We start from the raw sequence: 24944 nt of genomic DNA, 5'->3' as shown, positions 1-24944 counted from the left end.
TGCATTTACAACTTAATTGTTTAACAGGCCTAATCAGCGCCAAAAAATTAGCAATTAACACCTCATAATTGACACTAATTGGCATAAATTAGAAGTTACATGAACAACTTGATGGCCACATTAACATGCTGTCGGTCACTTCTAGTGCATAAATCTGAAAAGGGACATGGCCAGAGGATGAGCACAAGTGGCTTGTGGGTGTTCCTAAAAGTTAGGCATACTGCTATAGAATACATTCAATGCGTACACAAGTTAGATACAGGCATTTAGGCCTGGTTTTCCTTGGCCTAGATGGGTGTGTCTAAAAGTTATGACGTACATTCAGGCTCAGTTGCTCTCTAGGGTGCCGATATCAATGGCCACCCAAAAAGCAGCCATCATTTGCGTGTCAATTACACAATGGCACCCTATAGAAAATTGCGCCTCTGCAAAAGATAGGCACCGGAAATGTAGGCCAGGGTTTTCCGGGCCTACATTTCCAGCGCCTATCTTTGCGTGAATCATGCCTACATAGGTACTTTAGGCTGCCTAACACCACTTCTGGTGTTAGCCACGCCCATAGTGGCATTCAGCGGCCTAAAGCACCTATGTTGGCGTGATTCCAACATGTATTATTTAATGCCAGTAAGCGCTTTAACAGTGCCATTTTTGCTGTTTTAAATGACATTTGTCGATTAATAGGTGCCTAAATTTAAGCGCTGTTTCTAGAGTTTCCCCCTTAGTGGAATTCTATAAGGTATGCATACCTTTTATAGAATCACACTAATTATCTTTCTAGTTGGTGCCAATTTTTGTACACCATATACAGAATATGGACTTTAGCATGGAAAATCTATAGTGTGTATAGTTTATAGCGTGGAAAATCTATAGTGCGTATAGGTGTGAGAGTGGCATGGGCAGATCAGGAGGGTGCCATACACTTACACACTAAGATTCTAGAATACTATCAATTACATACACAATGGCAACATTTAGTTGAAGGTTATTTACTTCAGCCATTGCAATGGTGCAAATGGTTGCCCCTAAAGAATGATACATAAATACCTACTTGCAATTGCATTTTATAATGGCATTTATGCATGTCAATAAAGAATTCATGCTTAGCACACAGCATCTTAGTGCCTAAATATCCACAATTTTTTGAGAACTAAGCCCTTAGGGGCCCAATATTTAGCATGAGATAACTGAGCAAGAAAGGCTCCTACCTAGTTTTCTCCCACTGATGAAGTGATCCCTGAATTTTCAGCAGTAGATAACCAGAGAGTGGAACAGAAGACAAGAAGCAGACCATATGAAGAAAAGTGTTTTTTAATGCCGATTTCATTGCAACTGGATTATCAGTTGTAACATAGCCAGGATCATTTTTTCAGCACTAGCGGAAGCTGTTGTGTGTCACCAGTTGGTTGTATGCCTCTGTTGCAGCCTTGTTGGTGAAACCTAGCCATGTCAGGTACTATTCTCCTAGGAGCATTAAATACCACTCTTCTTCAAATGGTCTGTTTCTTATCTTCTGTTCCATGTTGAATCTAGTAGACTGGCTGCCTTGTTGTTTTGATAACCAGAGACACTGAAAATCTCAGGAAACTGTCATGGTACTATCCATTTAGTCAAGCAAAAGAGCACAATGGGCCTCTAAGAATGAATTGACAGCCAAAATTGCATGCATGGTTTTTGCTGCTGTGAGAGAGATAGACTACTCACCTAACACTCTTAAAGAGAGCCCCGGCAGCGTTTTTTTCCTCAGTTGAAAGAAATGATTACATTGCTTTCATCTTTATATGTAGTGGTATTGAAAGCAAAGAGGCTATTATCCAAACTGTACCACTGACATTGACAATCCATGACACAGATGTCCAACCAAAACACAGCCTGTATCGGGTCTTTCAATGATTGTCAACCCATTCTTGGAGATCCATTGTTCTCTTTATGCTCAGCTTCATTTCCTGTGTTTTGGATTCTCTCTTTCCAGTTAGAGCCAGTATGATCCAGGGTTGGAGTCAGGTAAATCAAAGAGTTATGTGAATAGTGTTGATATTCAGCAGCAGTACCCAGATAAATATCTGTTTAATTTAGGACAAAAGGGAAGTCCTAAATTTACTGGATAGATATTCCAGTTAACGGGCTATGGTTAAAGGGTGATGAGCAGTGGGAGAGGGTTATGTGTTAAAGGTAATCTTGAAGATCTATGCCAACTGAAGAGACAGGAACAAATATCTCAGTCATGGCTAAACCTTTTAGATAACAATTTTTTTTTTTTTAATTTCAAATCTTTTTATTGGAATTATAGGTAACAACACAGAAAAAGAAAACAATACAATTATACAATTCCAAAATCACTAGGAAGATAGCTTCCTCATATAAAACATCCAAGTCAAAACTGCTGCGATACAAAGAAAACCTTAGAATGAGTACCCTTTCTAGTAAAAATAAATATAATCAGAGCAGGAAAAATAGAAAAAAAAAGTTATAAAAGGCCATTTAGTCACTGCTCTTAATAGGATTTAGTGTAATGTAATTTGATTCAAACACTTATAACTTGCTACTCTCAACAAATGTGCAGTATTGCGTTCATAACCATGCCCTCTGCCCCCCCCCCCCACCCCCTCCCTTAGAAAGAAACTTCTGACAATCACCTAATCTGAAGGGGATTCAGGGGTACAGATAGAAGTAGAGATAGGTTATAGGAAAAGTCAGGGACCACCTAAACAGGTCATGGACCTGATGGGCCGCCGCGGGTGCGGTGGACCTCTGGTCTGACTCAGCGGAGGCAACTTCTTATGTTCTTGTGTGAGTTTCCATTCACAGGGATGCCATAAAGTAAGTGATAACTGCTGACTGTATATACGTAAGAATTTATTCTCAACACGAGCAACCCTGTAATGGTAGGAAAATTCTGTTTAACCAAGCCCATCACCACTACTGACTCATGTGCTGCATGGAATGTGTTTACACTTACAGCTGCTACATAATGCAACTGCCAAAATTTTACTAGGTGACTGCAAATCAAGCAGAGCAACACCCTTGCTCGTAGATCTTCATTGACCCTCTGTTTTCAAATTCTTTGTAAGGTGTTAACCACTTACATAAAATTTTATGTGAGTAGCTTCCAAGTATATGAGTAAATATCTTTCTATTGATGTAACAAATAGATTTTTGAGCTTGCCAGGAAGTAATAGGCTGTCTATTCTCATTTTATTTATTTATTTTTAATTCTATATTAATTTTCAAATCAAATGCAAAGTGCAAAGAATATACAATCAAGTAGTACAGTAAACAGCACTTATATCCAAACAAATAATAATACAAGTACATTTCTCCCTCCCACCCTCCCTATTATTCAGTTTTAACAAATTTCGCTAATAGACCCCATGTTTCTTTACATTTTTTATTATGTCCCAATTGTTCAGAATTCACTCTTTCATATCTATAATATTAACAGAGAGTTTCCCATCAAAAGTTGAAATTCAATCTGTCACAATTCTTCTAGTTGCTTGTTATTAACTGCATAGCTACCCCCATCATAATAAGCAGAAGTCTGTTTTTGTTTGCATCAATTGGACTTTAAGGTTGCAATAAAGGCTTTGCTGAAATCTAAGTAAATTACATACAGTATATGTCCTTGATCCAATTCTCTAGTCACCCAATCAAAAAATTCAATCAGATTAATTTGGTACAATTTACCTTTAGTAAAACCATGTTGCCTCGGATCCTGTACCCATTAGAGTCTAGGAATTTCACTATCCTTTCTTTCAGCAACACTACCGGTCTGTAGTTTCCAGCTTCATCTCTACGACCACTTTTGTGAATAGGGACCACAATTGTTCTTCTTCAATCTTTAATAGGATCCACCAGAACCTCTCCGAGCTCCCTCAATATCCTGGGATGGATCCTGTCTGGTCTCACTGCTTTGTCCACCTTCAGTTTTTCAAGTTGTTCATAAACACTTTATTCCATGAATAGTGCAGTTATCTACTCCATTCTGGTGTGTAACTGTGCCAGACAATCTTGGTCCTTCTCCAGGATTTTCTTCCGTGAACAGTCAGCCAAGAATGACTGAATGCACATGACTGAATACTCACCTAATAATAATAATAATAATAATAATTTGTTCTTGTATACCGCCATACCCAAGAAGTTCTAGGCGGTTCACATCCGTTAATTAAGATCCGCGATGACACACGGATTTACAAAATTTTGACAAAGTTACAAGCAACGAAGAAGGGAGCGTGGGGATGCTTTAACAGAGTTTTATCAAAAGTACAAGCAGCAACGAAGGTAGGGATGGAAGGTAAGAGAAAACGAGAGAGGAAACCAAGTATGGGGGGGGAGGAAGGGGGAGAGCTGTAGGAGCGGTGTGAGAGTGGGAAAGGGGTAGTTGCAGGTGGAAAGGGGTTATAGGACCTGTTCGCGGAAAAGGTGCGTTTTGAGTAGTTTTCTGAAGCTAAGGTAGGTAGGGGCCTCGAGTATCAATTGGGATAGCCAAGGGTTCAGCTTAGCCGCCTGGTAAGTAAAGGTTTTGTCAAGGAATCTTTTGAGGTGACATAATTTTATGGAGGGGAAGACGAACAACTGGATTCTGCGGGAGTTCTTGTTGGTGAGATTCAGAGTGAAATGTTGATTGAGGTAACTAGGTAATAGGCCAAAAGCTGTTTTGTAGCAGAAGCAGGCAAATTTGAAGAAGACTCTGGATTCGAAAGGCAGCCAATGCAGTTGGTGGTAGAAAGGAGTGATGTGGTCCCATTTGTTCAGGCTGAATATGAGGCGGACGGCAGTGTTCTGGATCAATTTTAGTCTCCTAGTGGTTTTCTTCGTGGAGCTCAAGTAAATGATATTGCAATAGTCCAGTACGCAGAGAATGGAGGACTGTATCAGTAGGCGGAATAAGGAGTCGTCAAAGTATTTTTTTATGGTGCGCAGTTTCCAAAGCACCGAGAAGCATTTCTTGACAGTAAGTTCAGTGTGATTTTCTAGGGATAGATGTTTGTCTAGTGTGACTCCCAGTATTTTTAATGTTTGTTCGAGGGGGAAAGCCAGTCCTTTCACTTGGATTGTGGTGTCTTTGATTTTGTCGTTGGGGGTGGCTAGGAAGAATTTTGTTTTGTCCGGGTTTAGTTTTAGTCTAAAGGAAAGCATCCAGAGTTCTATCTGATTAAGTATTCTTGTGATGTAGGTGAGTAGTTCTGGGGAGAAGCTGGTAAGTGGGATGGCTATTGTGATGTCATCTGCATATATGAAGAATTTGAGCTTGAGGTTGTGAAGGAGGTTACCCAAGGAGGCGAGGTAGATATTAAATAGGATGGGAGACAGGGGGGAGCCCTGCGGCACACCGCAGGAGTTATCCCAGCTATATGAGGAAGAGTCGTTTTTGAGTACCCTGTAGGATCTGTTTCGTAGGAACCTGTGAAACCAGTTGAGGACCTGGTCGGAGATGCCAATGTGGGTCAGGCATTCTAGGAGAATGTTGTGGTCAACTAGGTCAAACGCACTACTCAGGTCAAGTTGAAGGATCAAGGTGCTGGAGCCCTGGCTAAAGAGTGTGTGCAAGTGGTCAAGTAAGGCTGCTATGATGGTTTCGGTGCTGTGGTCTGCGCAAAAGCACGATTGATTGTCGCTAAGTATGTTGAATTTATCCAGATATGCTGTGAGTTCAGATTTTACCACCCCTTCTGAAATTTTGGTGAATAGTGGGATGCTAGCGATTGGTCTGTAATTAGATGAGGCGTTTGGGGGTTTTTTCACATTTTTTATGATTGGGGTTAACATAATATGGCCTTGCTCTGGTGGGAAGTTTCCTGAGGAAAGTAGGAAGTTAACCCAGGTTAGCATGTTGGCTTTGAAGTGGATCGGAGCAGTTTTCATGACGTTTGGGGAGCAGGTGTCCAGTTTCAGAAGGAGTTGGAATATTTATTGTAGAGTTTGTTGAAGGTTTTCCAGTTGAGTGTTGTGAATTGGTTCCAATTTAGATCTGCTCTGGACCCTAGGACAGGGGTAGGCAATTCTGGTTCTCGAAAGTCGCAGCCAGGTCAGATTTTCAAGATATCCACAATGAATATGTATGAGATGGATTTGTATGCACTGCCTCCTTGAGATGCAAGTCTATCTCATGCATATTCATTATGGATATCTTGAAAATCTGACCTGGCTGCGGTTCTCAAGGACTGGAATTGCCTACCCTGACCTAGGACTTCAGAGTAGAGAATGACACGGTGGTTGTTACCCGTGGCTAGCCGCGAGTAGCCGCGGGTAACCCGCCGAAACGGGGAAAGAAAAATAGTAGTCGCTGCGGGGATGGGGACAAGGCCATTCACCGCCCCGTGGAGCGGTGAATGGTCTTGTCCCTGCAGTGAGGCAATCAAGGATCACGCGGTCCAGCAGCCCCCACCCGCCCGATCGCAGCGTTCAGCCAGCTCCCTCCCTCAACCTCACCATATATACAGTTTCCGGCTTTCTTTTTTGCCCAGTTTCCTGTTTCGCCGGTGCCCGCGGTCGCCGTGAGCTGAAGCGAGGACGGGCGTTTCAGGTTCATTTCACACGGGAGTGAGGTAAAGGGAAATGCCTAATTTGGGGTGGGGGGCTGCCGCCTCTGGCAGAGCTCCTGGGCCTGGTCTCGCGAGATCAGTGCCAACCTCTGCAGCTTCCTCAGCTGTGGCGAAGTGGCTCGGGTCGGGCCTCCGCCCTTTGACCATGTGGGACTTCTTTGCAGATGTGAATAACATCATGTTGGGGCAGCAAATGAAAGTTTTAGAGATTTAAATGTGGCTTTTGAATAAATGATTCCCCCCCCCAGTTATAGTCAAGGTTACAGATTTTCCACTCACCTGTGGGTTTTTTTTTGCTTTTTGTTTTTTGAAGCTTTGTGAATGTTTCTTTGTTGTTTATAGGTGTTTTCATTACCTGTAGAAACTGTGAAAAATATATTGTCAGTTTAAATGGGGCTAATTATGTATTTTTAATTTTGGATGTGTTGCTTGTTGATTGCTTTGCTGACTATCTATGGCTGACTTAAATTGCATTTTATTTAGGGGCCTTTTTACTAAGGTGTGCTAACAGATTTCGCTCACACTAAATCAGGGGTGTCAAAGTCCCTCCTCGAGGGCCGCAGTCCAGTCGGGTTTTCAGGATTTTCCCAATGAATATGCATGAGATCTATTAGCATATTCATTGGGGAAATCCTGAAAACCCGACTGGACTGCGGCCCTCGAGGAGGGACTGTGACACCCCTGCACTAAATGCTGAGAAGCCCACAAGTATAAAATGGGCTTCTTAGCATTTAGCGTGTAAAGGCCCCAACGAGACAATATTGAAATTTTTTTTGCAAAAGAAACAATCCAGTGATGATTCAGAGCACAAAGCCACACACTATGAAAATTAATTGAGTACATAGTGGCTCTGCTGAGGATCTATTTATTTAATAATGAGGAGCGGAACGACTGCAGACTATATCTAGCGTTCTTTAGAACTACTATATTGTATTGCTCTTGTTTGATCAAGTCGATTTTAAACTAGTGCCTAGAGAATGACACGGTGGTTGTTACCCACGGCTAGCTGCGAGTAGCCGTGGGTAACCCGCCGAAATGGGGAAAGAAAAATAGTAGTCGCTGTGGGGACGGGGACAAGGCCATTCACCGCCCCGTAGAGCGGTGAATGGTCTTGTCCCCGCAGTGAGGCAATCAAGGATCGCGCGGTCCAGCAGCCCCCACCCGCCCGATCGCAGCGTTCAGCCAGCTCCCTCCCTCCACCTCACCTTATATGCAGAGTTTGCCAGCTTTCTTTTTCGCCCAGCAGCACGCATTCAAAAAGCCGCGCATACACGGCTGCTCGAGATGTTCAATCTTCTCCTCTGCTGCAACTTCCTGTTTCCGGTTGCGTCAGAGCAGAAAATTGAACTGAGCAGCCGCGCGTGCGCAGCTTTTTGAACGCGTGCGGCTGGGTGAAAAAGAAAGCTGGCAAACTCAGCATCTAAGGTAAGGTGGAGGGAGGGAGCTGACAGAATGCTGGAATTGGGCGGGAGAGGGCTGCTGGACCGCGCGATCGCGCCTGTTCCCGGCTCACACTAGGAAGGAGGGAATGAAAGGGAAAGAGATTCTAGGCAAAGGGGATGAAGAGAGAGAGAAAGAAACCCACAGCAGGAAAGAAAGGGGAGGACAGGCAGGTGAGCCAGATGCTGGAAGCAGGGGGGGGGAAGAAAGAGGGAAAGAAGCTAGATGGGGTTGAAGAGAAGAGACACATTGGTGAGGAAGATAGGGGAAATCTGGACACAGGAAGGTAACAGAAAGAGGGGAAATTATGTGCATGGGGCATAGGGACAGAGACATAAAGGGGACATGCCATGGGGATGGTATATGGACATTGGGGGGGGGGGGAAATGCCAGATACATAGGGGAGATATTAGAAATAGGGAAAATAGGAACACAGAAGTGAGAATGTTTGGGGACCGAGCTCACAGACTCCAGCGGCTTGCACAAATTACATTGTAAAGTGCTACGAAAGTAAGAGGGAGGGAGGTAGATAGATAGGCTGCGCAAAAGGATCTGAAGGGTGGTAGAAAGGAGCAGATGGTAAAAGGAGGGAGGGAAGGATGGTGGTGGAAAGGAATAGAACAGACATTGAAGGAGGGTAGAGAGGAACAGACCCTGAAGGGAAATGTGGAAGACAGAGTGGGGAGAAGACACTGGATGGGAAGAAGACAGATGCCAGACTATGGGGGAGTGGAGGGAAGAAGATGGGTGCTAGACCAATTGGGGGGGGGTGAAGGGAGAGGCACAGTAACAGCAAATGGAAGACGCAGAGAGAAGACACACAGTGGATGGAAGGAATTGGATGAGAAGATGAGGAAAGCAGAAACCAGACAACAAAGGTAGAAAAAAAAATTCTATTCATTTATTTATTTATTTATTTTGCTTTAGGATAAAGAAGTATATTAGTTGTGTTGATAAAAATTTATAAACAAAGCCCTTCCAGCTGAACATCTTTCTCTAGTTCAGCAGCCAGAACTTTGATTTATAAGGAAGGAATAAGCTAAATATTGCAGTACTGAGGCTTATATGGATGCTGCGGGGACGGTGACGGGGCGGTGAATGGTATGGCAGTGACAGTGACGGGGCGGTGAAGGGGATGGCGGTGACGGTGACGGGGCGGTGAAGGGGATGGTGGTGACGGGGCGGTGAAGGGGACGGTGGGCTGGGGATGGGGCAGCGACGGGGACAGATTTTTTCCCTGTGTCATTCTCTACTTCAGAGTCACCTGGGTAAGTTCTGACAGAATCAATACACATTCCAGGAGGAAGGAATTTGACAAAGAGAAATGAAATAGAATAAACTAGAGTCCACAATGAAATAAACATGCCATTGTTGCTATAGGACCACAGATCTGATTACCCATTAATTTGTTCAAGATCAAAGCTAGACATCAGTGATGTTCAGGCTCATGAAGTGTAATTCTATAACTAAACACCTATGGTATAGGTTCCTTTGCACACATGAAAGCACAAAAAAGTAGCACTTATGCACATAAGAGCCATAAGCTTAGTTCTAAAGGGACATGTAACAATGCTATAGTGCATATATGAAAGGGAGCATTACAATGAGGAAGGGAGTTATACAATGAGCAAAGTATGAATAGGACATGGGCAGGGCTCCCAATGATGTACATAACTTACAGAATATTGTAAGGTACATGCATTCCAGCCACATTTAGGTGCTTGTAGTTATTCCAGGTCTATGAATGACGGAACAGGTAGTGCCTATATGACATTGCATATAGGCACCACCTTCATGCAGCCTTCATGACCCAACAGCCCATTCTACCAGAGATTCAAACATCAAATGGAAAATGGTCCAGATCCATCTGTTCAGACCATTACACATACACCTTCAATATCAACTGGGCCAAAGGCAAAACCAAACCAAAATCCCAAAACTTAACCTACAAATCACGTACATATATCAATACCTCCAAATTCTGGAATAAAACAGATGCTACAATGCAAGAATGTGATCTCAAAGATTTAATCTCAAAATGGTGCAATATAAGTACAACTACCCTAGATGAGCTAGCCCCAATACAAACAAAAACCAGAATCAGCAGACGATCAGACAAATGGTTCGTCAACGAACTACTCCTACTCAAAAGACAATGCAGACGACTAAAAAGAAAATGGAGAAAAAGTAACCAAGAACACAAGAGAAGCATAGAAAAAACTAAATCAACAATACAAACTAAAATTAAAAGAAAAAAGAAAGACATACCACACAAACCAAATAGGCACAGAAGCCCAAGACACAAAAAAAGTATTCTAATTACTAAAAGAACCCACAGACACCAAACCCTACCTAGTAAAAAGACAACCCTCCCCCTTCAGCCACTCTTTTAGCTGAATGCTTTAAATTACAACTGCTAGGACAAACTTCGCATGAACCCCAACCCACCTAGAAGAGATCATAATACTCCCCACAGAAAAAGAATCAGCTGCAGCAGATAGAACCTGGTCCCACTTCTCCCACAATATAATGGTCCGACCTTAATAAACTCTATAAAAAATACAGCCACGCAGCTTGAGACCTCAACCAATGCCCTCCATACCTATTAAAAACCTCCAACCTAAAATTCCGCATTCTCCTCATGCAATAGATACAACCATGCTCACAGATGACCTTTTCCCACAAGACCTCTCCAAAATCATTGTCACCCCGATCTTAAAAGACCCAAAAGGAGCAACAGATCAACAATCCAACTACAGGCCTATAGTCTCAATTCCACTATATGTCAAGCTAATGGAAGGCCTCGTAGCTAAACTCCTCACCAACTACCTAGAAAACCACAATTTGCTCCACCCTACACAGTCTGGATTCAGAACCAACTTCAACACTGAGACACTACTAGGATCCCTTCTGGACACAGCTAGACAACACCTCAGCACAGGCAAAAAAATTCTGATTATTCAACTAGATCTGACTTGGTAGACCATGACATCCTGCTACAAATACTAGATACAATAGGAATCACAGGCAAAGTACACACATGGTTTCAAGGATTCCTACAATCCAGGACCTACAGAGTAAAGACAAACAAAGAAAAATTAAAACCATGGTCCAACCCCTGTGGCGTACCCCTAGGATCGCTATTATTCCCAACATTCTTCAATCTCTACATTGCATCCCTCAGCACCTGCTTAGACAAAATAGGCTTAACCTCCTATAGCTATGCAGACATCACCATTCTCCTTCCTTTTGATCAGCCAATGCCCAACATGACACACACACTACAGAGAATTCTAGAAACAGTGGCAACATGGATGAAAGACCAAAAACTAACACTGAACCCAGACAAAACAAAATTCATACTTCTCGATAAAAATAAAACCCCAACCATAACAAACCTAGTAATAAACTCAATTACATACCCCATTCAACCCACTTTAAAACTTCTGGGAATGACGATAGACAGATGCTGCACCATGCAACCACAAATCAACAAAACAATACAGAAATAATTTGCGATTATGAGAAACCTAAGGCAAGTTTGAAAATTTTTCAACAGAAAACAATTCCAGCTCATGGTCCAGTCCCTAGTCCTAGGTCTCCTTGACTACTACAACATCCTATATCTCCCCTGCCCCACAACAATGATAAAACAACTACAAACTGTACAAAACCCAGCCCTAAAGAAATAAAAACCATGCTATTCAAAAAATCCATGAAGACTAACACCATATGAAACATTTCAATCCTCTAAAGCAACCCGCTCTACTCTGTAACACCTCTGGACATATCCATAAATCCTCTTCTGTAATTCTGAAATCCTCTTCTGTAATCCGCCTTGAACCGCAAGGTAATGGTGGAATAAAAATCACTAATGTAATGTAAGATGCACCAATACCAGATTATTCCCCCTTTTATCAAACTGCGCTAGAAGTTTTTAGCATGGGACAGCGAGATAAGTGCTCCAATGCTCATTATGAGCATCAGAGCATTTACTCAAGCCTCTAGCGCAGCTTGATAAAAGGGACCCTATACTAGTATTCAATAATGGCTGTTCCACAGAAAGGCTCAAGCAGTATCATGGCAGGCACCTATCGTATAATGAGGCCTCCACGTATAGAATTCCCACCAAAGATTCTATAAGAAAGATGCCATGAATGTGCATAAATGATCAGAATACCAACATATACAGTATATGAATATAGAAACATACAAGAATGAAGGCAGAAAGATCTACTGGAACTATGTAGCATATTCCCACACACGTGACTGATATATCATTCTAAATGTTAGTACTGTACAAATTGGTTGGCTTTGTGCTAAGTTATTCTTTCATTATTAATAATTTAGCAATAACAAAAATAGCTGCCAGTATCAATGAGAATCAGGTTTGCTAGTTGACTCGATGATGAATATCAGCTGGATCTTCTGCAATTTGAAATGTCAGCTCTAGTCATAGATGCGTCTGAAAATCATGAGAGCATCACTGTTTATTACTACCCAATATGGAGCTGTTATATTTTTTCCTGCAGTAATTGGCCCCACAAAGCACATATCCATCAAATATACAGAACACACAGGCACGGTGCTGGAAGAAAGAGCAAATCTATCTGCAGCACTGCAGATCATTTCAGTTTTCTTTCCACATCTGCTATGAATTTGCTTCTGGAAGCCAGAGTTTCCCAGGTGCAAAGGATGAGTTCCAGCACTATGCATATGCCAGTATATCAAATCTGAAAATACAGCCTCATAGAGCTCCATTTTGCGAAGCTGTAAATTGATAGGGGGGTGGACTAAAGCTTAGTAAAGTCCAAGGCAAACCTTTCTGGTCTTTTTACATTTTATTTCCATTTGTCTACATACTCTACTTTTATTCCCTGAATGTTCATCAGCTAACTACAGATCCACCTGTAGAAGACGTAAAGCATGATGATCCTGGGGTTCTGAATCTTCCTGAGAAATTGTATTTCAAAGCTCTACTGAACAAATCAGTCAGGAAGCATCAGCCAAGCAGTCCACCCACGTTTGCCACCCTCTTCTACTTAATGATAATTACAGATTGTATAGCAGGCAACCCTTCACAAACTGCTTCAAGCTGAGAAGTGAGACATCTGTAGGGACCTTTTGGTTGCCATGGAGATCTCTTCAAAGCACACCTCACCAGTCTCAAATATTTCTTTCACAGAGATCTATTTTTCTTTTCTTGAGCTATAAACACAAATCGTGGAGCTGATGATTGTGCTAAAGTAGAAGTCGGATCAACACCACCTTAAAGATCTATGAGACTCAGTTGGGTGGCTGCCACATAAAGATATCCATTTAAGACAAACTACTGAATGGGTGGTAATGAGTTCAAATTTATTCATTTATTTGGGATTTGGCTCATGCCTTTTTCATTTGTAGCTCAAGGCCAGTTACATTCGGATACAGTAGGTATCCTTGTCCCTAGAGGGTTTACAATCTTAGTTATTGCCAGGAAATAGAAATATTCCATTCATGAAATTCATTGAACCATGCCTCCAAAATGGACAGGACTAGATTCTATAATGAGCACCTAAAGTTAGATGCCTAGATCGGCACACCTAACTTAAGTATTCAATTAGGCTTAATCAGTGCTGTTAATTAAAAAGCACAATAAAAAAAAATCAATTTTTTAAAAAACAATTAATTAGCAGGTAGGTGCCTACCACTTTGAGGTAAGCATCTACTCCAAGGCACCTACCAGAAAATAGGCATAACTAAGGGTGGATTTGGGGTATGGTCTGACTTGGGCGCCTAACAAGATCATGAAGGGCATAGAGAGAGTAGAGAGGGACAGATTCTTCACACTTTCAAAAAATAAAAGAACAAGAGGGCATTCAGAAAAGTTGAAAGGGGACAGATTCAGAACGAATGCTAGGAAGTTCTTCTTTACCCAGCGTGTGGTGGACACCTGGAATGCGCTTCCAGAGGGCGTGATAGGGCAGAGTACGGTACTGGGGTTCAAGAGGGAATTGGACAACTTTCTGCTGGAAAAGGAAATAGAGGGGTATAGATAGAGGATTACTGCACAGGTCCTAGACCTGTTGGGCCACCGCGTGAGCGGACTGCTGGGCACGATGGACCTCAGGTCTGACCCAGTAGAGGCATTTCTTATGTTCTTATGTTCTTACACTCATTTAGGCCACAAGAACCCTAGCATAAATGGAGTGTGCCTAAGGTTTCAATGCCTGCTGGCACCTAAGACTGGTTAAACGCCACTAGGCACAACTCTTTAAATAGTGCCTAGCAGATGATTGACAATTGCCCTCTTCAACACCTAGAAGTTAAGCACCATTTCTAGAATCAGGGTCTTAATGTCCAAGTTAATTTCCACAATCAGGGCTTCCAGATCAATAATTTTGTTTACTAGACCGTGAGCATTTGTGCCAATAGTTTTCCACAACATTTTGGATGGCTTACTTGGATTTTGTATAGTTTTTATTCTAGTCTCCTCTACCCCTTCCTAGCTAATGACTTAAAAACAAACTCTTTTAAGTTTGTTACTATTTTAATGTTTTTGCTGGGAGTTACATCCTCTGTTTTCCTTCTATCTGCCACCCCGTCCTCTAGTTTAAATGCCTGTCCACATATTTCTTCAATTTTTGACTTAGGATTCTTCTTCCTGCCACAGAAAGACATAGGGCCTGTTTTACGAAGCCACACTAGCGGCTGCACTGCGGTAACGGCTCCGAAGCCCATAGAGATTTAAAGGGCTTCGGGGCCGTTGCCGCACGGCTTCGTAAAACAGGGGGATATCCTCAAAAGAAACAGGAGATACTTCCTCTTCAAGGTAGAAAGCCAAAAAAACAGGAAATATGACCTGAGGTACTCAGTTTTGTTATTTTATCGATTAAGACTCGACACGTACGTGTTTCGGCCACAGTGGCCTGCTTCAGGAGTCTGAGTCTTGTACTTATATAGCATTAAATGATATCACCTATGAAAATAGGCTTATTGATATTGATTTTGAAAAAGAAAAAAGATGAATTTTTCACTCTTTATCTGGTCAGTTTGCTAGACGCATATACTGCTCTAAACACAAGTGAAGCGATATTAATTAGAATTTATGTATGCATCTCTTTAAGTATATTCTATAAAGAGGTGCATGGAACCAAAACGTGGACATGGCAGGTCATAGGTATTTTGAAAATTTATGCACAGTGTTATAGAATATACCCGATGCATACCTAAGTTAGGAATGGGGATACACACCAGGTTTTACTTGCTGTAAATGATTGCACCATAATTTAGTTGCAGGTTCTGGTGCTAAATGCTATTCTATAAACTATGCCTAACTTTCAGTGTAGTTTATAGAATAGCACTATGTGTGTGGGGGGAAGGGGGTTCCCACACCAATTTTTTGGACATCATATATGGAATTTCCTCCTAAGAGTCAGATTCTATAAATGGCACCCAAAATTTCTCTCTTCAATCTCCTATTGTCTCATTCCCCTTCCTTATTATTACCAATTATTTCTCAATTTTTAGTTATTATGCCCCAGTTGTCATATGTTGTTTCGCCATACTCTTTCACCTTAACAAATCTCTTTTCTGAACTGTTTAGATGACTTTGTTTTATATGCGGTATATTAAATAAACTTGAACTGTGAATGTGTGCTAGGTTGCCAAGTTTCCTCCATTGATGTTTGTATAAAATGAATGCTTCCCTCACACACAGCCACTCACGCATCAATTTTAGAAAAAGCGCTATGTCAGCCAATTCTTTTTTTCAATATGACCACAATGGGATATGTCTCGACCTGGACCTATCCAAAATTGGCTTTTCCTGAGTATTAATCCTGATGACTCTATCCTAAGGTCACCCTGCTGTTTCCTTAGGGGTGCTTTTATTAAGCTGCATTAAATGATAGCACAACTACCCCAGCTTAAAATGGCTTACCATGGAATGCACTCAGATGTCCTGCGGTAAGTTCCAAATCTATGTGTGCTAAATAGGGCGCTAATAATTTTTATTTTTGTTGGGGAGGGTATGTCATAAGGCAGAGAGCTAATCAATTAGTGTATCCACATTACTACATGCTAACTGGCTAGCATAGGCAGTGGCGTAGTAAGGTGGGGCAGAGGATGTGCCATCACCTCTCCTCCTCTCCGCCCCCTTCTGCGTACCTCTTGAAATGTTCACCAGTGCAAGCAGCACCTTCCATCTGCTGCTTGCGACGGCCTCATCTCCCTTCTAACATTGCATCCTGGTCCCAGGACAAGGACATTGCATCAGGACTAGGCTGGCGTGAGCAGCAAGTGGAAGATTCTCGCAGTGGCAAAAATTTCAAGAGGAATGCAGGGGGGAGGCGATCAAGCGGCAAGGAGAAGGTGCCCATTGATACAGAACAGCACATAGCCAGATTGGCATCCAAATCAATGAGTGCCCATTAGGTGTTTATCAGCTCCAATAATCATGGGAGCCCCTAACTGATGGCACTGATCTGGGATCTGTGCCCTGTGACAGATCCAAAATATGTATATGTTCTCCCTATTTCAGAAGGGGAAGAGCAGGTGGGAGGTGCATAGAATATAATGGATGCCTTAGCATTTAGCATGCGCTAATCTTTAATAAAAGGACCCCTATATTAGGTATTGGTATTACTGGTCAGTTATAGGTGTGTGTTTTTTAACTGCTTAGTATTCAAACATTTGTGTTTGGCCATTAACAGGAAAAAAAAATAGAACATCAGCCTTTTCCAGTTGTGGTAAAAATGATTTTTGCATGTGGGAAAAATCCACAGAAGGGTATGCTAAGGCTACTTTTTACTACAGTAAATGGCCCCTTAGCTATTAGCAAATATAAATGTTTTTTATTTGTTTGCTTTAAGGAAAAAAAGAATGACATGGCAAATTTTTATGCCCCGAAGAAACTGGTCTGATGTTTTAACAAGCTTACATGTTATATGAAAACTTTTATTCATTTCTTTTGAATAACAGATATACAAGGTGGTCATGATTTATGATTAAATACAAACTGCATTAAGACACTAATCTTCCTGAAATCAATGAAAAACTGTCTCTCTGCTTCTACCTGCTATTTTTCTTTTTTTATTGTTTAAATCTTTATTGATTTTCAAACTTTGATAATGCAATACAATTGGTAAATCATAAATACTGCATGGAATGCACTAATAACTATACAATTATTACATTATTACATTTACTCCCATCCTCATCTTAATTATTAATACAATAATACATATGATGCGATTTCAATATTATAATTAAATATTTTAACTCCTCAATGTATATTTCCCTCCCCCCACCCTCCCTGGATGTGTAAAGAAATCTAATGAAAAGGGAAGAAACATGACCCTTACTGTAATGCAACAAAAGTAGTCAATGGACTCCATACATCATTAAAGAACTTACTAGTCCCCAAACGTTCCGCCATCATTCTTTCATACTTATACGTGGTACACACATTTACCCACCAAAAAGTATAATTAATCCTGTCATAGTTCTTCCAATTATGTGTGATCAGTTGATCACCTATTCCTGTCATGATCAGGAAAAGGCGACTTTTATACTTGTCTAAAGTAGGCTTAACATGAAGCAACGCACCACATATTACCGCCTCATAGGATAAGGGGATAGATGACCCAAGAATGAGATTTATTTGTCCCCAAATTGACTTCCAGAAATCAAGTATCAATGGACAAAAATATAACAGATGATCCAAAGTGCCATTTTTCAAGTCTAGTCACAATTATTAGATTTTGCTGTTGTGTGGTGCATTATTTTTTTTAAAAGTTTTAATTATTTTCCTCTCAACTGTTCAGAAACAAATAATTAAAACTTTTTAAATAATGCACTGTTCTGCCTTTGTGTTAACATTAACTCTTTTTTTAAGTTGGATGTTGATTTCACACAATGCTTTATGTGAATATCATTATTTAGACAAGCAAGAAACAACTGTTAGGCAATTTAAGTTACTGTTCTTTTCAAGAAAGTGTTTAACTCATTCTTAGAGGGCAATTTTTAGTACCACGTACCTTGGTAAATGGGCCAATCTGACCACAGCAAGAACATAAGAATAGCCTTACTGGGTCAGACCATCAAGCCCAATAGCCCGTTCTCACAGTGACCAATCTAGGTCACTACCTGGCCAAAATCCAAGGAGTAACAACATTCCATGCGGAATCCTCAAAGAGTATCAAGATTCCAGAATGTAAAAGAGTATCAAGATTCCGGAACCCAAAGAGAAGCAATATTCCATGCTACCGATCCAGGGCAAGCAGTGGCTTCCCCCATATATTTCTCAATAACAGACTATGGACTTTTCCTCTAGGAAATTGTCCAAACCTTTCTTAAAACCAGCTACGCTATCCGCTCTTACCACAACTTCTGGCAACGCGTTCCAGAGCTTAACTATCCTCCTATTGGTTTTAAATGTATTTCCCTATAACTCTACCCAACTAAAATCATGCATGGAGTTTCACAAAATCAAGTAATTCTTACTGAATTGAGAAGAGGCAAATAAATGTCCTTTTTACAAAATGGCCTACCAGGTATGCAGCTGACCTTATGCACATATAGGGGGGAAATTCAATAAAGGTTGCCTAAAATTAGGCACCAGGATGATGTGTGCTAAGCATAAATTTTATAAAGCTAGTTTTGCATAAAGCTGCCTTTATAGAATACTAGCTGAGGTGCACAATTTCATTCTTAACATTGTGCATGAGCACTTACTTCAGTCAAAGGCTAGTAAAAAAATCTTTCCATTAACTACTGTCAATGAGGCACAGAAATAAAGGTATTCTATAACTCTACACTTAAATCATAGAAATGCCCCTGACCTGCTCATGCCTTTCCCCTCACCATGTCCCCTTTGGAGTTGCACACATGATAAGTTAGGCATGCAGGTTACAGAACAGGGGCGTAAGGCGTATCCACGGGTAGCTATTAATTACTGCTGACTGTTAATGTCAATGATTATCACCTATTTAGCCAATTAGTTTACACATGGATCTGTGATCTGCGCCCAACTTTACGCACCCAACCTTAGGTGACTTACAATGAATCCAGTGGACAGTGCATATATATATGCAACTTTAGCCAGTGTTACATAGAAACATGATGGCAGATAAAGGCTAAATGGCCCTTCTAGTCTGCCCATCTGCAGTAACCATTATTTCTTTCTCTCTGAGAGATCCCACGTGCCTATCCCAGACCCTCTTGAATTCAGTCTCTGTTTCCACCACCTCTTCTGGAAGACACTTCCACACATCTGCCACCCTTTCTGTAAAAAAGTATTCCTCGGATTACTCTGGAGCCTATCACCTCTTAACTTCATCCCATGCCCTCTCATTGCAGAGTTTCTTTTCAAATGAAATGGACTCGACTCATGCACATTTATATTAGGTAGGTATTTAAATGCCTCTATCAAATCTCCCCTCTCCCCCCTTTCCTCCAAAGTATACAGATTGAGATCTTTAAATCTGTCCCCTTACGCCTTATGATGAAGACCACATACCATTTTAGTAGCCTTCCTCTGGACCGACTCCATCCTTTCTATATCTTTTTGAAGGTGCGGCCTCCAGAATTGTACACAATATTCTAAATGAGGTCTCAACAGAGTCTTATACAGAGGCATCAATACCTCATTCTTCCTACTGGACATACCTCTCCCTATGCAATCTAGCATCCTTCTAGCTTTAGCCGCTAAAAGATATACTCATATTCCAAAAGGAAAGGATGGGCTAAGCACAACCATTAGGCAAGACAAGACAAGGCAACCACCTTGGGCAGCAAAGAGTAGCTGCAGTCAAAGGAAAACAAATACCGACCATCATACAAACTCAAAGAACCATAAGTATCAGTGGAATAGTGATGGTGAGAGGCGCCTGGGGTGGTAGCGCCCCTCCTCTGCCTTCTTCTCTGTCCACCCCACCCCATCCACTCCTTCCCTGCACTGACCTGCTGCACACACCCTATCTCTTTCCCCATACCTCTTTAATGTTCCATGCGCGAGCAGCAACCCCAATCTTCTGTTTGCACCAGCGTCAGCTCTTCCTCTGATGTCACCTCCTAAGTGCGGTTTCAGGAAGTGACATCAGAGGAAGAGCCGATGCTAGCGCAAGCAACAGGTTGGAATTTATGCTTGCACCCAGAATGTTAAAGAGGTATGGGTGGGGTGAAGGGAAGGGGGGCACGGAATGAGCAGGGGGCGGGGAGGAGGAAGGTTGCCCACACCATCACCAAGACAGTGCCCGGGAAGAACCCCACACACACTTCCCCCTTACTACCCCACTGATCAGCATGTATTTTAATTAGCATTTTTATAGACTTGTTGAGTGATGATCATAATTAGTGAATTTAATTATTAAAAGATTGGGGTGAGGGTAGGCTAGGAACCTTAAAGTTAACTGAGGGGAGGAAAGGTAAAAGGCTGAATGTCCGGCCTAGAGTTTGAATTTACACAATGTTTTTTTTGTTGTTGTTTTAAGACAAACCTTAAAACGGAGCAAATCAATTTTTCTTTCATTTTGTTTTCAACATGACATGAAGTAAAACAGAAAATTTTGTTGAAATAAATGAAAGTGAAGCTTTTGCTAAAATAATGCACAAGCAAAGACAAAACTGAAAAGTTCTGAAAAAATGTTATGAGGATTCCATAAAACACAGAAACAGTGATGCTGAATATATTTATATTTAATAGAAAGAGTTTTAAACACATGCTTGTAGAGTCTATTTTTCCCATTCCAGTTTCATTCCATAAATCACATTTTTTTTCTTGGAGGACTAGCCTTGTGATTAGAGCAGCAGAAATGCCAGGTTCACATATTATATGTCTCGCTGATGCTTTCAATCATCTTCGGCAAACCATTTAACCCTTCATTGCCTTAGGCACAAACATAGGGCTAGATTAACCATTGTTTCTTAGTATAGTATTTCACATCAAGGAAATTTATTTATTAAAGTATACTAAGGAGTAGCGCAGGATTTAGTATGCAGTAGTGATTGTCGTGAAAATTCCATGTTAATTACTAAGGTCCTCCTTTACAAAACCGCAATAGAGTTTTTAGCACCGGCGGTAAGAACTCCAATGCTCATAGGATTTCTATGAGCATCGGAGGTCTTACTGCCGCAGCCGGCATTAAAAGCGCTAGAACGGTTTTGCAAAGGAGGGGGTAAATGCAGCATGAGGCAGGAACAGGATAGATTATGAATGGAGATTATAGCCACTGTTTGTGGTCAGCGCATGGAAAGCTACTATATGTTGTCACTGCTGCAGATAGCACAGATTCATTTAAAGTATCATTAAGAACAGATGATAAGTGCGCCTGATGTATCAGAATGCACATACCGTTCCTGTGAGAGGAAAAATAGCTGAGATCCTCTTTGCAACCTCAGCCACCACTCCACCCGCAACCCCCGATCGGTATTGGCACTATGTTCCTCACCTAACCACCCTTCTCAGTAAAGCACCCAACTCTCTCATCACCTCCCTGACCCTCTTCCTGCATCTACCATGGGTTTCTGTAGTGCAGTGCTGCCCAATCTTTAATGGTTGTGACCCCATGACTGCAGCCACATAAAATTGTGTGACCCCTGGAGGTATACGTCAGGAGCCCAAAAGCAGGATTTGTGACCCCCATTTAGAGTCCCAACCTACAGTTTAGGAAGCTCTGTTACGAGTGGTATAGAGGAAGACAGAAGAGATTTCTGAATGCTTGGTTCTGTTTGGGCTCAGGTTCAAAATGGCGGTCCTTATCACCAGCTGTTGCTTTGCAATACTACTGGCAATATTTCTAATCCCTGGCAGCCTCCTTGCGGGGTTCCCCAGGGCTCTCTGCTTTCCCAAATCTTGTTCAATCTTTATATGACTACTTTGAACACGTACAAGTTGTCAGCTTGGGAAACTTACTTTACTTACCGTATGCAGATGATATCTTTATACTGATTGAGATTGATTTAAATATTACCAATTTAACTTTTAAAATAAACCACTGTATTTCCAAACTTCAAGCCTGGGCTATATCAAATTGTTTTTGAATATCTTTATCAGTCCTATATCTGTCCCCCCCTGTACCACGAATGCACTGTATGGTAGTGGAAACCTTACGGGCCCGTAAGTATCGGGCCAGCATAGCGCTAGACCGATTTCCATTCTCAAACAAAGCCTGTTTCAATTGCGTCTTCCTAAATGCTAAATCCTCAAGTTGTAGTTGATGTAATTCCAACTGTGCCTTACTCAATTCCTCATATACCCTGGGACGGGGATCAGATTTATGTTGTTTTTCTAATTCCATCAATCGTTCACGGAGGCCCAAAGAGCGCCTAGCTCTATCCCTTTTTTTACGGGCTCCTACATTTTGACTTTTATAATGTTCTGTTGCTGGGTTTTCCAAACAATGTGCTGTCATCAGAGGAGGGGGGCGGGTCCATGGCGGAGGACAGCACAAGCTGCACAAGATCGCTGACATCGCGATCTTGCTGCAGGCTGCTTCGCTACTCTAAATGGTGCGGGGAGGCCAGAGGGGAAGAACCAGACGTCGGGTGGGCGAGCGGTCCTTCGGGGAGGGCGGGCAGGCGGTCCTTCAGGGTGGGGCGGGCAGGCAGGCTTTCAGGGGGAGATACAGGGGGGGCGAGTGGTACTTTGGGGTGGGGCGGGCAGGCAGGCCTTCAGGGGGAGATGTAGGCCTTAAAAGGGGGGGATTAGCCTTCATGAAGGGAGACAGGCTTTCAGGGGGGGACAGGCAGGCAGGCCTTTAAGGGGGGACAGGCCTTCAAGGGGGGACAGGCCTTCGGGAGGGTGCAGGCCTTCAAGGGTGAGACAGGCATTCATGTGGGGGGACAGGCCTTCAAGGGGGGGACAGGCCTACAAGGGGGGAGGACAGGCCTTCAAGGGGGGGACAGGCCTTCAAGGGGGTGCAGGCCTTCAGGGGGTGCAGGCCTAGGGGGGGACAGGCTTTCAGGAGTGAGATGCAGACCTTTAAGGGGGGGACAGGCCTTTGGGGGGGACCCTGGTTTAGAAGTACACGGAGGGAAGGGGGTGTTCAAAGAGATGTGCATATGCCAAACTTTGGGGGGTGGGGGAAAGAAATAATGGGTCTGAAAATAGAGGAGAGGGAGAGAGATGATGGACCATGGGATTTAGGGAGGGAAGGAACAGAAAGGGAGAGAAATTGGACAGAAGGGATGGTGTGGAGGGGGGATAGAGATACTGGATAGGAGGGTAATTGGGAAAAGAAAGGGAGAGATGGTGAACCCTGGGGTGGTAGGGAAGGAGGGAGAGATGCCGGATGAAAGGGTAGTTAAGAAAAGGTGGATCTGTGGAGGGAGATGAAAAAAAGGAAAGATACCAGACTTCCTGGGGAGGGAAGGGAAATGGAAAGGGAGGACAGAGATGGCAGATGGATGGTTAGCAGGCAGAAAGAAGGAGACCCTGGCAAGCAAGTTATCAGAAGAAAACCAGAGCCTTGGACCAACAAGATTTGAAAAATAACCAGCCAACAAAAGGTAGAAAAATTAATTTTGTTTTCTGTTTTGTGATTACAATATGTCAGATTTGAAATGTGTATCCTGCCAGAGCTGGTGTTAGACTGCAAACGTAAGCTAGGATTTAACAGAGAGACGAAAAGTCCTTTTTTTTCTTTATTTTATTTACACCACAGCGCCAGTGTGGTTAGGAGAAGCCAAAGGGGGTGAAAAAGCTATAAAACCCACCAGGATTTTTGAAAAAATTCACCCAACTTGGCAGGAAAATCGAATCGAAAAACCAATTCAATAGGCTGAATCGAATCGAAATTTTTTTTCCTGAATCTGGCAGCACTAGTTTGCGCTACTGTCTTAGACTTTAGGACCTGGGATTGGGGAGAGATGGCATCCTCAGTATTTTATAATGCAAGTGAAACGAGGATTTGGTCAGACTTTTGAATGGTCTACAGAAGAAGAAAATTGTATAGGCCGGGGACATGAGACAGCAGGAAATGGGAACTTTTCTTCCTTCTATTTTTGTGAATGGAAAGGCTGAAGATGTCAGAGAGTTCAGTTAAAATATGTGCTTTATAAGAAAATATAATAATGTGTTTTATAAAGTTTATAGCATTGCTGGCCTACCCGGTAAGGTGTTCTTAGTGGTGGTGGTGGCAGCATGTCAATGTGTTGAGAGGAAGAGGTGGTCTGGGAAATTCTGCTGAGCAAACTCCGGGCCCATTTCCACCCCTCAGTTAGTCCACTCCACTCAACTGGTTCACACACTGAGTGGGTCTTTGGGTGTTGTTTTGGGATCTCTTCCAGTGGTTTATCAGTATCTCCTTCTGGTCCAAGGAAGGAAACTTTGTTATCCTTAGCATTGACCTACAGAATATGTTTGTAACAGCGCTGTTTGTGTGGCATTAGGCTATGTAGTGATCGAAAGAAAAAACCAGACCTTTGCACATTTTTGCACTATATGGTGGGTGTATGAGGAGATTCACATTTCCTGCACAGCTAAGTCCGTGTGAAGTTACCTCGTGCTTTATTTGACATCTAGCAAGGTCTCTGTTTGAAAGGAAAGATCTAAACTTAAAAATGAAGTGGCCAGAAGTTATGGTAAAAGCAGATAATGTAGCTGGTTTTAAGAAAGATTTGGACAAATTCCTGGAGGAAAAGTCCATAATCTGTTATTAAGACATGGGGGAAGCATCTGCTTGCCCTGGATCGGTAGCATGGAATGTTGCTACTCTTTTGGTTTTGACCAGGTATTAGTGTCCTGGATTGGCTACCATGAGAATGGGCTACTGGGCATGATGGACCATTGGTCTGACCCAGTTAGGCTATTCTTATGTTATGTTATCATCTGTAGGGGCCTTTGTTTTCACTTCTTATTTTAATGTATTTTTTTTCTGGGAACTTATCAGTGTTTTTTATAATGGGAACAAAAATGGAAGAGAATTAATGTGTGTGGGATGAGGGGGTAACTAATTTCTTCAGCTAAATAATTCAATCCACCTC

General features: G+C 42.1%; 1 protein-coding gene across 4 annotated transcripts in view; it reads right to left on the bottom strand.

Moving 5' to 3' along the window:
• Positions 1-24944, bottom strand: part of KLF12 (Kruppel like factor 12) — a 568201-nt gene that overhangs the window by 250744 nt on the left and 292513 nt on the right. The window lies entirely within an intron of this gene.

Source organism: Geotrypetes seraphini, chromosome 6, assembly GCF_902459505.1.
Source record: "Geotrypetes seraphini chromosome 6, aGeoSer1.1, whole genome shotgun sequence".
NCBI lineage: Eukaryota > Metazoa > Chordata > Amphibia > Gymnophiona > Dermophiidae > Geotrypetes > Geotrypetes seraphini.
This window is presented reverse-complemented; position numbering and strand designations above follow the sequence as displayed.